This window comes from Triticum urartu, chromosome 7 (genome assembly GCF_003073215.2).
Source record: "Triticum urartu cultivar G1812 chromosome 7, Tu2.1, whole genome shotgun sequence".
NCBI lineage: Eukaryota > Viridiplantae > Streptophyta > Magnoliopsida > Poales > Poaceae > Triticum > Triticum urartu.
Window position 1 is genome coordinate 468088330 of NC_053028.1, and position 12416 is coordinate 468100745.

The window sequence follows — 12416 nt, forward strand, 5'->3', positions numbered from 1 at the left end:
AGGTCATCGTATTTTAGCCCCCCACGGGCCAGTGCTCCCTCTGAGTGTTGGTCCGAACTGAGCTGCCTGCGGGGCCACCTCGGGGAAACTTGAGGGTTGATTTTACTCGTAGCTAGTCTCATCTGAGTGTGCCCTGAGAAAGAGATATGTGCAGCTCCTATCGGGATTTGTCGGCACATTCGGGCGGTGTTGCTGGTCTTGTTTTAACCTGTCGAATTGTCTTGTTGTACCGGGTTACCGAGTCTGATCGGTGTGTCTCGGGTGGAGGTCTTATCCTTCGTTGACCGCGAGAGCTTGTCATGGGCTAAGTTGGGACTCCCCTGCAGGGATTGAACTTTCGAAAGCCGTGCCCGCGGTTATGGGCAGATGGGAATTTGTTAATGTCCGGTTGTAGATAACTTAAACCTTAATTAATTAAAATGAATCAACTGAGTGTGTTGCCGTGATGGCCTCTTCTCGGCGGAGTCCGGGAAGTGGACACGGTGTTGGAGTAATGCTTGCGCAGGTTGTTCCCTCTAGTTTCTCGCTCGTGCTTGCCTCCTCTTCTCGCTCTCCTTTGCGAATAAGTTAGCCACCACATATGCTAGTCGCTTGCTGCAGCTCCACATACACTTGCCTTATCCTTCCTATAAGCTTAAATAGTTTTGATCGCGAGGGTGCGAGATTGCTGAGTCCCTGTGGCTCACAGATTATATAATTCCAGGTGCAGGTCCAGGTGATTCCGCTCTAGGTGACGAGTACGAGCTCAAGTGGGAGTTCGACGAGGACTCTCAGCGTTATTATGTTTCCTTTCCCGATGATCAGTAGTGGTGCCTAGTTGGGGTTATCGATTCAGGGCCTTGTCGCATGTTGGGGGTCTTTTCTACTTTGGCACCGTAGTCGGGCCATGAGTGATTTGAATGATGGATGTTATTTATGTACTTTGATGTGACATGGCGAGTGTAAGCCAACTATGTATCTCCCCTTTATTATGTATTACATGGGATGTTTGTGATGATTTCCTAACTTGCGACATTGCTTTCAATGCGGTTATGTCTCTAAGTCGTGCCTCGACACGTGGGAGCTATAGCCGCATCGAGGGCGTTACAACAAGTGTCTCCAATGGTGTTTGTTGAGTTGGCATAGATCGTGATTAGGATTTGTCACTCCAATTGTCGGAGAGGTATCTCTGGGCCCTCTCGGTAATGCACATCAATATAAGCCTTGCAAGCAATGTGACTAATGAGTTAGTTGCGGGATGATGCATTACGGAACGAGTAAAGAGACTTGCCGGTGACGAGATTGAACTAGGTATGATGATACCGACGATCGAATCTCGGGCAAGTAACATACTGATGACAAAGGGAACAACGTATGTTATTGTGCGGTTTGACCGATAAAGTGAAGGAAATATTCCCTGGAGGCAATAATAAAGTTATTATTTATTTCCTTATATCATGATAAATGTTTATTATTCATGCTAGAATTGTATTAACCGGAAACATAATACATGTGTGAATACATAGACAAACTTAGTGTCACTAGTACGCCTCTACTTGACTAGCTCGTTAATCAAAGATGGTTATGCTTCCTAACCATGAACAAGGTGTTGTTATTTGATTAACAAGGTCACATCATTAGTTGAATGATCTGATTGACATGACCCATTTCATTAGCTTAGCACCCGATCGTTTAGTATGTTGCTATTGCTTTCTTCATGACTTATACATGTTCCTATGACTATGAGATTATGCAACTCCCGTTTACCGGAGGAACACTTTGTGTGCTACCAAACGTCACAACGTAACTGGGTGATTATAAAGGAGCTCTACAGGTGTCTCCAAAGGTAGATGTCGGGTTGGCGTATTTCGAGATTAGGATTTGTCACTCCGATTGTCGGAGAGGTATCTCTGGGCCCTCTCGGTAATGCACATCACATAAGCCTTGCAAGCATTGCAGCCAATGAGTTAGTTGCAAGATGATGTATTACGGAACGAGTAAAGAGACTTGCCGGTAACGAGATTGAACTAGGTATTGGATACCGACGATCGAATCTCGGGCAAGTAACATACCGATGACAAAGGGAATAACGTATGTTGTTATGCGGTCTGACCAATAAAGATCTTCGTAGAATATGTAGGAGCCAATATGGGCATCCAGGTCCCGCTATTGGTTATTGACCGGAGATGTGTCTCAGTCATGTCTGCATTATTCTCGAACCGTAGGGTCCGCACGCTTAACGTTACGATGACAGTTATTATGAGTTTATGCATTTTGATGTACCGAAATTAGTTCGGAGTCCCGGATGTGATCACGGACATGACGAGGAGTCTCGAAATGGTCGAGACATAAAGATTGATATATTGGAAGCCTATGTTTGGATATCGGAAGTGTTCCGGGTGAAATCGGTATTTTACCGGAGTACCGGGAGGTTACCGGAACCCCCCGGGAGCTGTATGGGCCTTAATGGGCTTTAGTGGAAAGGAGAAAGGGGCAGCCCTAGATGGGCCGCGCGCCTCCCCCCTCCCCTAGTCCTATTAGGACAAGGAGAGGTGGCCGACCCCCCTCTCTCTCTTTCCCCCTCAGCGAATCCTACTCCAACTAGGATTGGGGGGAGGAATCCTACTCCCAGAGGGAGTAGGACTCCCTTGGCGCGCCGTCCTTGGCCGGCCAGCCCCCTCCCATTGGCTCCTTTATATACGGAGGCAGGGGACACCCCTAGACACACAAGTTGATCATTGAGATCGTTCCTTAGCCGTGTGCGGTGCCCCCTGCCACCATATTCCACCTCGATTATATTGTAGCAGTGCTTAGGCGAAGCCCTGTGACGGTAGAACATCAAGATCGTCACCACGCCGTCGTGCTGACGGAACTCCTCCCCGACGCTTTGCTGGATCGGAGCCCGGGGATCGTCATCGAGCTGTACGTGTGCTAAGAACTCGGAGGTGCCGGAGTAACGGTGCTTGGATCGGTCGGATCGGGAAGACGTACGACTACTTCCTCTACATTGCGTCAATGCTTCCGCAGTCGGTCTGCGTGGGTACGTAGACAACACTCTCCCCTCTCGTTGCTATGCATCACCATGATCTTGCGTGTGCGTAGGAAATTTTTTGAAATTACTGCGTTCCCCAACATAAAGATCTTCGTAGAATATGTAGGAACCAATATGAGCATCCAGGTTTCATCATTGGTTATTGACCGGAGATGTGTCTCGGTCATGTCTACATAGTTCCCAAACCCGTAGGATCCGCACGCTTAACGTTCGATGACGATATGTATTATGAGTTATGTGATTTAATGTACCGAAGGTTGTTCGGAGTCCCAGATGAGATCACGGACATGACGAGGAGTCTCTAAATGGTCGATACATAAATATTCATATACTGGAAGGCTACATTCGGACACCGGAATGATTCGGGTCTTTTCGGATAAGTTTCGGAGTATCGGGGGTTACCGGAACCCTCCTGAGAAGTTATTGGGCCTAATGGTGGAAGAGAGGAGGAAGGCCAAGGTGTGGCTCGCGTGCCCCCTAGCCCAAACCGAATTGGACTAGGGCTAGGGGCCCGACCCCCTTTCCTTCTCTTCTTCCTCTCCTTCCTTCTTCTCCTACTAGGACTAGGAAAGGGGGGAACCTACTCCTACTAGGAGTAGGATTCCCCCCTTGGGCGCGCCCCTTGTGGCCGGCCCTTCTCCTCCTCCCCTCCTTTATATACGGGGGAGGGGGGCACCCCATAGACACACAAGTTGATCTTTAGTCGCGTGCGGTGCCCCCCTCCACAGTTACACACCTCGGTCATATCGTTATAGTGCTTAGGAGAAGCCCCGCGTCAGTAACTTCATCATCACCATCAACACGCCGTCGTGCTGACGGAACTCACCCTCGGCCTCAGCTGGATAAAGAGTACGAGGGACTTCACCGAGTTGAACGTGTGCAGATAGCGGAGGTGTCGTGCGTTCGGTACTTGATCGGTTGGATCGCGAAGACGTTCGACTACATCATCCGCGTTACTAAACGCTTCCATTTTCGGTCTACAAGGGTACGTAGATACACTTTCTCCTCTCGTTGCTATGCATCTCCTAGATAGATCTTGCGTGATCGTAGGAATTTTTTTGAAATACTGCGTCCCCAACAGGTTCATACTAAAATAACACCATATGATACACATCAACCAACTCTAATGTCACCTAGATACTCCAATGTCACCGCGAGTATCCATGAGTTGATTATATGATATGCATCAAACAATTTCAGATTCATAATACCCAATCAAACACAAATAACCTCAAAGAGTGCCCCAAGATTTCTATCGGAGAAACAGAGATGAGAACGTGCATCAACCCCTATGCATAGATTTCCCCCATGTCATCTCGGAAATCCACGAGTTGAGTGTCAAAACACATATCAAGTGAATCAATATGATACCCCATTGTCACCACGGGTATTCATAGCAAGACATATATCAAGTGTTCTCAAATCCATAAAAGTATTCAATCCAAAAAACAAAATCTCAAAGAGAAAACTCAATTTATCACAACAAGATAGGGAGGGGAAAACACCATATATCCAACTATATTAACAAAGCCTGCGATACATCAAGATCATGCCAACTCAAGAACACGAGAGAGAGATAGAGAGAGAGATTAAACACATAGCTACTGATATAAACCCTCAGTTCCGAGGGTGGACTACTCCCTCCTCATCATGGTGGCTACCGGGATGATGAAGATGACCATCGATGATGATTTTCCCCTCCGGCAGAGTGCCGGAACGGAGTCTAGATTGGTTTTTTGTGGCTACAGAGGCTTGCAGTGGCGGAACTTCTGATCTTGGGTTATTTCTGGAGGTTTATGTATTTATATGATTTTTTTATGTTGGTTTCACGCAAAGATGGGCCTCGAGATGAGCACAACCCACCTGGGCGCGCCTAGGTGTCTTGTGCTCATCTCCTTCACCTTATGGTCCTCCCAACGAAGCTTCTAGTGCCTCTTTGGTTCAAAAAAAATGTTAAAAAGTTTTGTTGCATTTTGAGAATTTTTATTTCTGAACAAAAAACAACACCATGGTAGTTCTACTGAAAACATCGTCAGTCCGGATTAGTTTCATGCAAATCATGTCAAAACCATATAAAATTGTCGTAAACATGGCATGAATACTTTATAAAATATAGATACGTTGGAAACGTATCAGCTATTTGAGGGCCTTCAATGGAGCTTGGGTCGATGCGGGCTTCCGATGGATCCGAGGAAGCCCCACTTCAGCGCCTTAAGCGCTACTTAGCGAGCTGGTGCTCATGCGTATGCCTGTCGGCCACCACCCATTAGGTTTGACGTATGCTGTCTCAATTGTCTTGCCATGTTTACTCGTTTCCATGAAAAAAACATGATCCAGATTTTATTGATTAAAACATGTAAAAATCATAAATTCCAAAAAAGTTCAAGAATTTCAAAAAATAATATATAATATATTAAAATATCATGACTATGAAAAATGTTTTGAATTAAAAAAAAGTTCATGGATTCAAAAAATGTTTGCGAACTTGAAAATAAGTGTTCACATATTTTGAGAAGTTCACAAATTTTAAAAACCTTGTGAATTTAAAAACTTCACGAGTTCAAAAAATATGAATTCAATAAAAGTTCATGAACTTTCAAAGGAGTTCGTGAATTTGCAAAAAATAATGAATTTTAGAAAGTTAACAATTTTAATAAATGTTCATGAAATCAATTTTTTTTGTGGAAGTGAAAATGTTTGCGAATTAAAAAATGGAAAACAAAAAACATCCTGAAAGGAAACCAACGAAATGACTAAACGGTGACTTCGTAAATTTCAAAATGATATGTCGGCTTAGTCTTTTGGAGGTGCTCATAGGGATAGTGTGTGCGTGTATGCATTCATAGAGTGAGTGTATGCGCGTGTATATGAGCGCTTGCATCTATATTATGTTAAAAAAAGACTAAATGGGTAGATAAAAAAGACAAGAAAAAGAAAACAAAAACCGGGCGAACGAAAAATCTAGATTGTTTCCAAAACCAGAAATATCAAACACTGTTTGCCCGTTACGTAGGCCGGCCAAGTCGTCAAATGAGCGCAGGTAGCACGACATGCGAGACCTCCTAATCGGCGCTTACTGCGCCGGTTAGGGGTTTCATCGCACACGCGCCCACAGATATCGTTCAACCCATCACGCGGCAATGCGATCGCTCGTCGGGGCGCACCAGGTTCGCTAGGTTTGGCTAAAAAAAAAAGGTTCGCTAGGTCAACGGTTGGCCACTTGACCGGTCAACTATTGACTTTTGAAAAAAAAAAACCCCCCCCCCCCAAAAAATTCAGAAAAGTCCGTGAATTCAAAAAAAATCACACATTTGTTTATTTCTGCAAATTAAAAAACAGCATTAAAAACACATATATTTAAGAAATAAATCAATCATTTGAAAAAAGTTTACCGATTTTGAAAAAAGTGGATTTGAGCGAAGTTCATCAATTTTTAAAAAACACAAATTTTTATATAAAATCCCGGATTTGGAAAAGGTTGAATGAGTTTGAAACAAAAGTTCATGAATTTGGAAAAAGTTTCAGATTTTGGAACTTTTCATAATTTTAGATTTTTATATGAATTTGAATATATTCATGCATTTGAAAAAAACATTATGGGTTTTTAATTAACATCTTTTAAAAAATGGTTCATAAATTTGAAAAAAGTTCATGAATTTGAAGAAACTTAAACTTGCGCATGTAAAAAAGAAAAATTGGAAAATAAAAGAACGAAAAAGGAAAATTAATAATGAAAACAAAAACAAAAACAAAAACAAAAACACAAAGAAAAATAAAAAGAAAAATAAAAGGAAAACAAAGATATTAATAAAAATAAAAACATAATAAAACCGAATAAAAACCCGTCCAGAGAAAAAAGGCCGGAAGCTTCCCAATACCTGCCTGGGAAGCTTCACAAAACCGGGAGAGCTTCCCGCGGAAAAACTGCCTAAGGTGCCAACGCAATCGAAGGGTATGCGCCGATTTGCAAAAACAACTAAAACTAGTGCATAAGGCGCCAGATAAGAGTCGAACACAACTACACCGAGATGAAAAGAAGGGACATGTGGTTAGCAAACTCGAAATTCATAAAGCTCTTTTTTCCGAGACAAATCAGCCAAAGCTCTTGGGTTAATTAATAGCACTAGCTTATGTGATCCTGATCAAGCAGCTCTCCGGGGTTGTGAGAGCCGGTCGGTTGGAGATGCTCATCGCTGCCCCGCACGGTCACGCCCACCGCCATCGGTCACCACGACCGACGCTATTCTGTAGGCATTGTTTGCCTTGTGTGATATTGACATCACAATAGTTACTACTCCTTTTGTATTAAAATACAAGACGTTTTCTGACATTGTCGTCTTGTTGCCTTATATTTTGATTTTTTTTGGAAAAGGAGGATAAATCCCGGCCGCTGCATCTTTTTTTTTTGCGGGTAGTAAGGATAGTTTATCCTTTTATTGTCTTAGATCTTTCTGACATTGGCGTCGACATGATCTTATCCTTTTAGACTTTTTCATCTTAGTTTTTCTATTATTTGTGAAATAGTTCTTGCAGTTTACCAGAAAACCGCTGCCACGTGACAGGTTTACCCATTCTCTCTGGTTTTGGACGAAACTTGTTCGGTTGTGAAACATGAGGGACAAAAATGTTGTCAGAAATAAGGCGAGGGACAAAAAATCTATTTCTTGTAAACTTGAGGGACGGAAAATATTTTTTTCTAAAACTTAAGACATTTTCTGACACAGTCGTAGTGTCAAAAAACGTCTTATATTTTGCAGTTTTGCTAAAGCACATCTAGATTTGCCATAAGTACTGCACATCTAAATCATATATCATTGATCTTACATGAAGATACATGTGAGTATTTTCTTTATTTCTTTTCCTTTTCTCTATATGCTTGATTGAATTACTTAGATGTGCAATAAAAATAAAGGTCAATATATAGAATGGCTGACTTGTACGCAAAGTCATGCCAATATTATTGAAGAAAACCCAGGATGGTATTTAATTTTCTAACTGCAATCAAATAGATGCCCAAGCAGATCAAACACTTCCCCGTCGATCTGTACCAGCTAAAGTTAGTGACAGATCTCCTTTTCGTGGCCTGTTTGTTTGGTCTTGGAGTACCTTTGAAACCATAGGTTCACCTACTACACCGAGTTGCCAAAAAAAAAGTTCACCTACCACACTTGAGCAGATGCCTGAAGGTGATGTTGCTCCGACCATTCACTTGCCACCATATGATTTTGTTCACCTCCTCCTTTGACCGGAGAAAACGGATTGAAATATAGCCTAATGGGCAGGTCTTCAGATACTGATAGGTACGTAGTATTGTTTTTCCTTCCATGTATAGCCACATATCTTGGGAGTAGAAATGTTCGTAGAGCTTTGACTGATATGTCCCCTTTGGCCAAGTCAGGTTAGTTTGGGACGCAATTTTAGGCTCTCTGGGTTCGTTTTTTCTGTTTTAATTACTGTCCGTTTCATTGAGAAGCGATATGCGGCAGTAATTCTCTATATGTGCAATTTTTGAGATGTTTTCTCGTAATTTCAGGCATCCGACGTACACGGCGATCGATGCATGGACGGAGATGGGCAACCTGACTAGACATCATCAGATCGTGATTGAGTAGCTAACAGGTACGTACGATTGAGCAACAACACGAGATTAGTGAAGCTAGTCCTCCTGGCTTTAGGTTTAGGTTTGTATGTCTGTCGTGCATTTCAGTTCGTTGGTTAGCATGTCGCCGTATATGCTCGGTCGATCCTGCATGCACGCCGACGATATAAAGTGCTCGCAGGGGTCCCGGATGTCCTGAGTGGTTGCTCCATATGATCCACTATTACTACGCAGCCAGCTACCTCTTGATTTGTACTGTACCTCTCTAAAAAAATATCAGATGTTTTAGAGGGAGTATTATTTTCAGAAATTTGATGTTATCTGCACGTCATGCTTCCTTCTGATCGTCCAAGATCTCGCCCACTCCCTTTTCTTTTACCCTAATATCTGAATTAGTATCTCTATCTCTACCTAATCTCTACTTTTTTTTTTGAAATGGAACACTCGTGTTCCATTACGACACGGCATGATCGTCGGTCACAGCACTGATTACATCATCAGGATAGTTGGCGAACCACTCTTAGTTTTCACCATTTGCTAAGCCTGCACCCACGCTAGCCAACACATGTGCCGGCTTATTACATGACCTGGGTACGTAAACCACATGGGCCTCTATGAATTGAGTACAAAGCTTGAACCTAATTTCAGAGAACATGACCCCAATCGGCGCTAGGTCATAGGCTTTAGAGGAGGTGGCTTGCTTGAGGACCAGGGAGTCTGTTTCAAAAATTGCCCTCCCCACACCAAGCCTGTCTGCTATGGAAACAACATGGTACAGGGCAAAAGCTTCAGCATGCAACGCATCAGAGAAGTCATGTTTTCCACCAGCCGCTGCAAAATGGATAGCTGAATCTGCATCTTTGCAAATCACTCCCCATCCACCAGCTCCTGATCGTTCCGAGAACGCCGCGTCAATATTAATCTTGACCATGTGTTCAGGTGGCTTCTCCCATTTGCAGTGTTGCACTACCGGCCTAGCTGGTTTTGGTACAAGATATTGTATCCACTCCTCAGCATGTCGGGTTACAATGTATCGAAATGCTTCAACATCTAGCCGCTTTTCCCCATGGTTGCCCCTGTTTCGTTCTGTCCATCAGCACCACAACATTGCCACATACATTAGCATTCGCTTCTCCGGAAGACTGAAGATTAGCGACTGGCATTCCTTTGCTGAAGTACAGTCGAGTAACTGAAGTCTGACATCCTCCAGAAACAGAGCCCGCCACCTCTGCTTGGCGTTCTTGCATTTTATAAAAAGATGCCCTCCATCCTCGAAATATTTGCCACACACAGCACAACGGGTGTCAGGCTCCACCCCGCGTCTACAAATATTCATGTACATAGGATGACTATTGTGGGCGAAACGCCATAGGAAATGATGTACCTAATCTCTACCTAATAATAAAACAAGCTGGGTTTCTGATCGTCCGTTATGGCATTTTTTAAAAAAGTCCCTCTATTTTAGAGAATTCAATCTGCAGTCCTATTTTAAGTCACATGCGAACCATTATTTTATATTTTCTAACCCCCCCCCGATCTTTTAGATAATTCATCCGCGGATCATATTTAAGTCAAACAAATGTTTTTCTAAATTATCCATATCTTTTAAACTATAACTCCGATTTAAACATATTATATATGAAATTTGATTATAAAAATACATAAAATATGGATATAAGATTATTTTTATCTGTTAAGTATTTTTAAATATTATTTTGAAAGATACTTAAGCCAAACAAATGATTTTCTAAATTATACGTATCTTTTAAACCGTAACTCCGATTTTTTTGTGGAATATGAATATGATGTTAATTTTACCTGTTAAATATTTTTAAAATATTAATTTAGAAGCAAACTTATAATTTATAGCGCACGATCCTTTTTCTTTCGTACCGGCGGCGATCCGTCTTAGGATTAACCATATTTAAACACATTTTGTTTTGTGTGAACACCGAGGCCATCGCCGGCGAGGGTGAGAAGGAGGATAAGCGGCAATACAAATATAATGCCTCGCTAAAATAAAGGAGATGGATGTATTGTGGTCTTGAGTGATGGTTGTTGGGTTAAGAGCGTGTGTTATGTTTTCTCTCTTGTTGCAACGCATGGGCTCTTTTGCTAGTTAATTAAAAAAGAGTATACATATAAAATATACATATCTAGGACCGCTCTCCCCAATTTTACAGAATAGACCCGGATAAAACTTACAAGTACATCTAAGCTCCCAAGAAGCTACTCCCTCCGTCCTAAAATTCTTATCTTACATTTGTCTAAATACGGATGTATCAAGTAGATACTTCCGTATCTAGACAAATCTAAGACAAGAATTTTAGGACGGACGTATCTAGACAAATGTAAGATAAGAATTTTGGGAAGGAGTGAGTATATTGGTAGGGGTTGCACCCCAATCCGTGTCAAGGGTTAGGCTAGTGCAACCGACGAGAAGTGATGGCCTGGCCCGTGGTGTCGCGTGGGTGGGAACAACCTGCATATAAGACGCCAAACCAACACTACACAACACCAAAGCACAAGATTGATGCAGGTTCCTCGACGCCGCCAAGCACGACACCATTATTTGATGCAACGCCTCCACCACCATCTGAACGGTGCCATCAAAGAACTAAAACCTCACCGCCTACAACCGCAGGGGCTTGCCCGGTGGCGGGCACCGACGATGGCAGGAGGAGGAGCACCAGGGAAGTGGTCTAGAATCAGCGGGTAGGGTTCAGCCCCAAGAGGGGCTATGGAAGCAATGAAAGGTAGCCATGGTACGACCTTTAGGTGCGTGCATCTGTGAACTGGCATTTGTCTTTTTTTTTTGAAAAAAGGTTAAAACTCCGGTCTCTGCATCAATCGATGCATGCATCCATTTTTATTTATTATCGCACTAAGGTCTAACAAAAATATACATCAAGCCACCTGAAGCCACCACTCGCACCTGCAAAACTCGATAATGTGGAGTGCTCTCAGTCCCCATATCTAAACCGGTGTCGTGTCCGATCCATCCACATAACGTATCGTAACGAACAGTCGGTGCAGTAGACCTAAAGCGTACACCACATGCACACGTTTTAGGCGCCGTCATCCTCATCGGACCGCTGACCCATCTTCAGAAGAGAGATTCGCATCATCCTGCCAGTCCATCCATCCGTCGACGCCACCACGGCGCCCAACGGCGCCACCGCCCCGCTCTCATCCATCCAGACGCGAAGATTCTGAAAGATCTGTCGTGCGTAGCACCTGCCGACCAGGCATGACTTGACATCTCCACCGAAGCTCCGTGCAAGACGAAACCGCTCCACCTCCTGCCTATGTCTTACAGCGTTGCTCCACAAACGATACTCCCAAGAGAGAAACGACACCGCAGTACCGCCATCGTCCGATCTGGAAGACCAGATCCTAGGGTTTCCCCCGGAGCAGCATGAGTGGGTTGACAGCCGTTGCACGATGATGCCTTCATCAAGTAACTGCCCTTTGTCTTCTAAGTTGGGCCTTGTATTTATTTTGCTGGAATTTGGGTTTTACCTACAATACTTTGTAAATGGGTTGAGCACGGGATTCGGGAGGGTCTCTTGCAACCAGCCATGACCTGACCAATTTGTTTTCTAAGTTGGGCTTTTGCATTTTTATTTTGTTGGAATTTTGTATTTGCCTACAATCAGTTCTAAATGGGCTGACCATGTTAGAAGGATGGGGAGGTGGTGGGGTGGGGGCAAGTCCAAGAATGGCCATGAAGTGTAATAGCTATAAAGAGGAAACAACGTCGTACGGCGATCTCTTCTCCCCCCG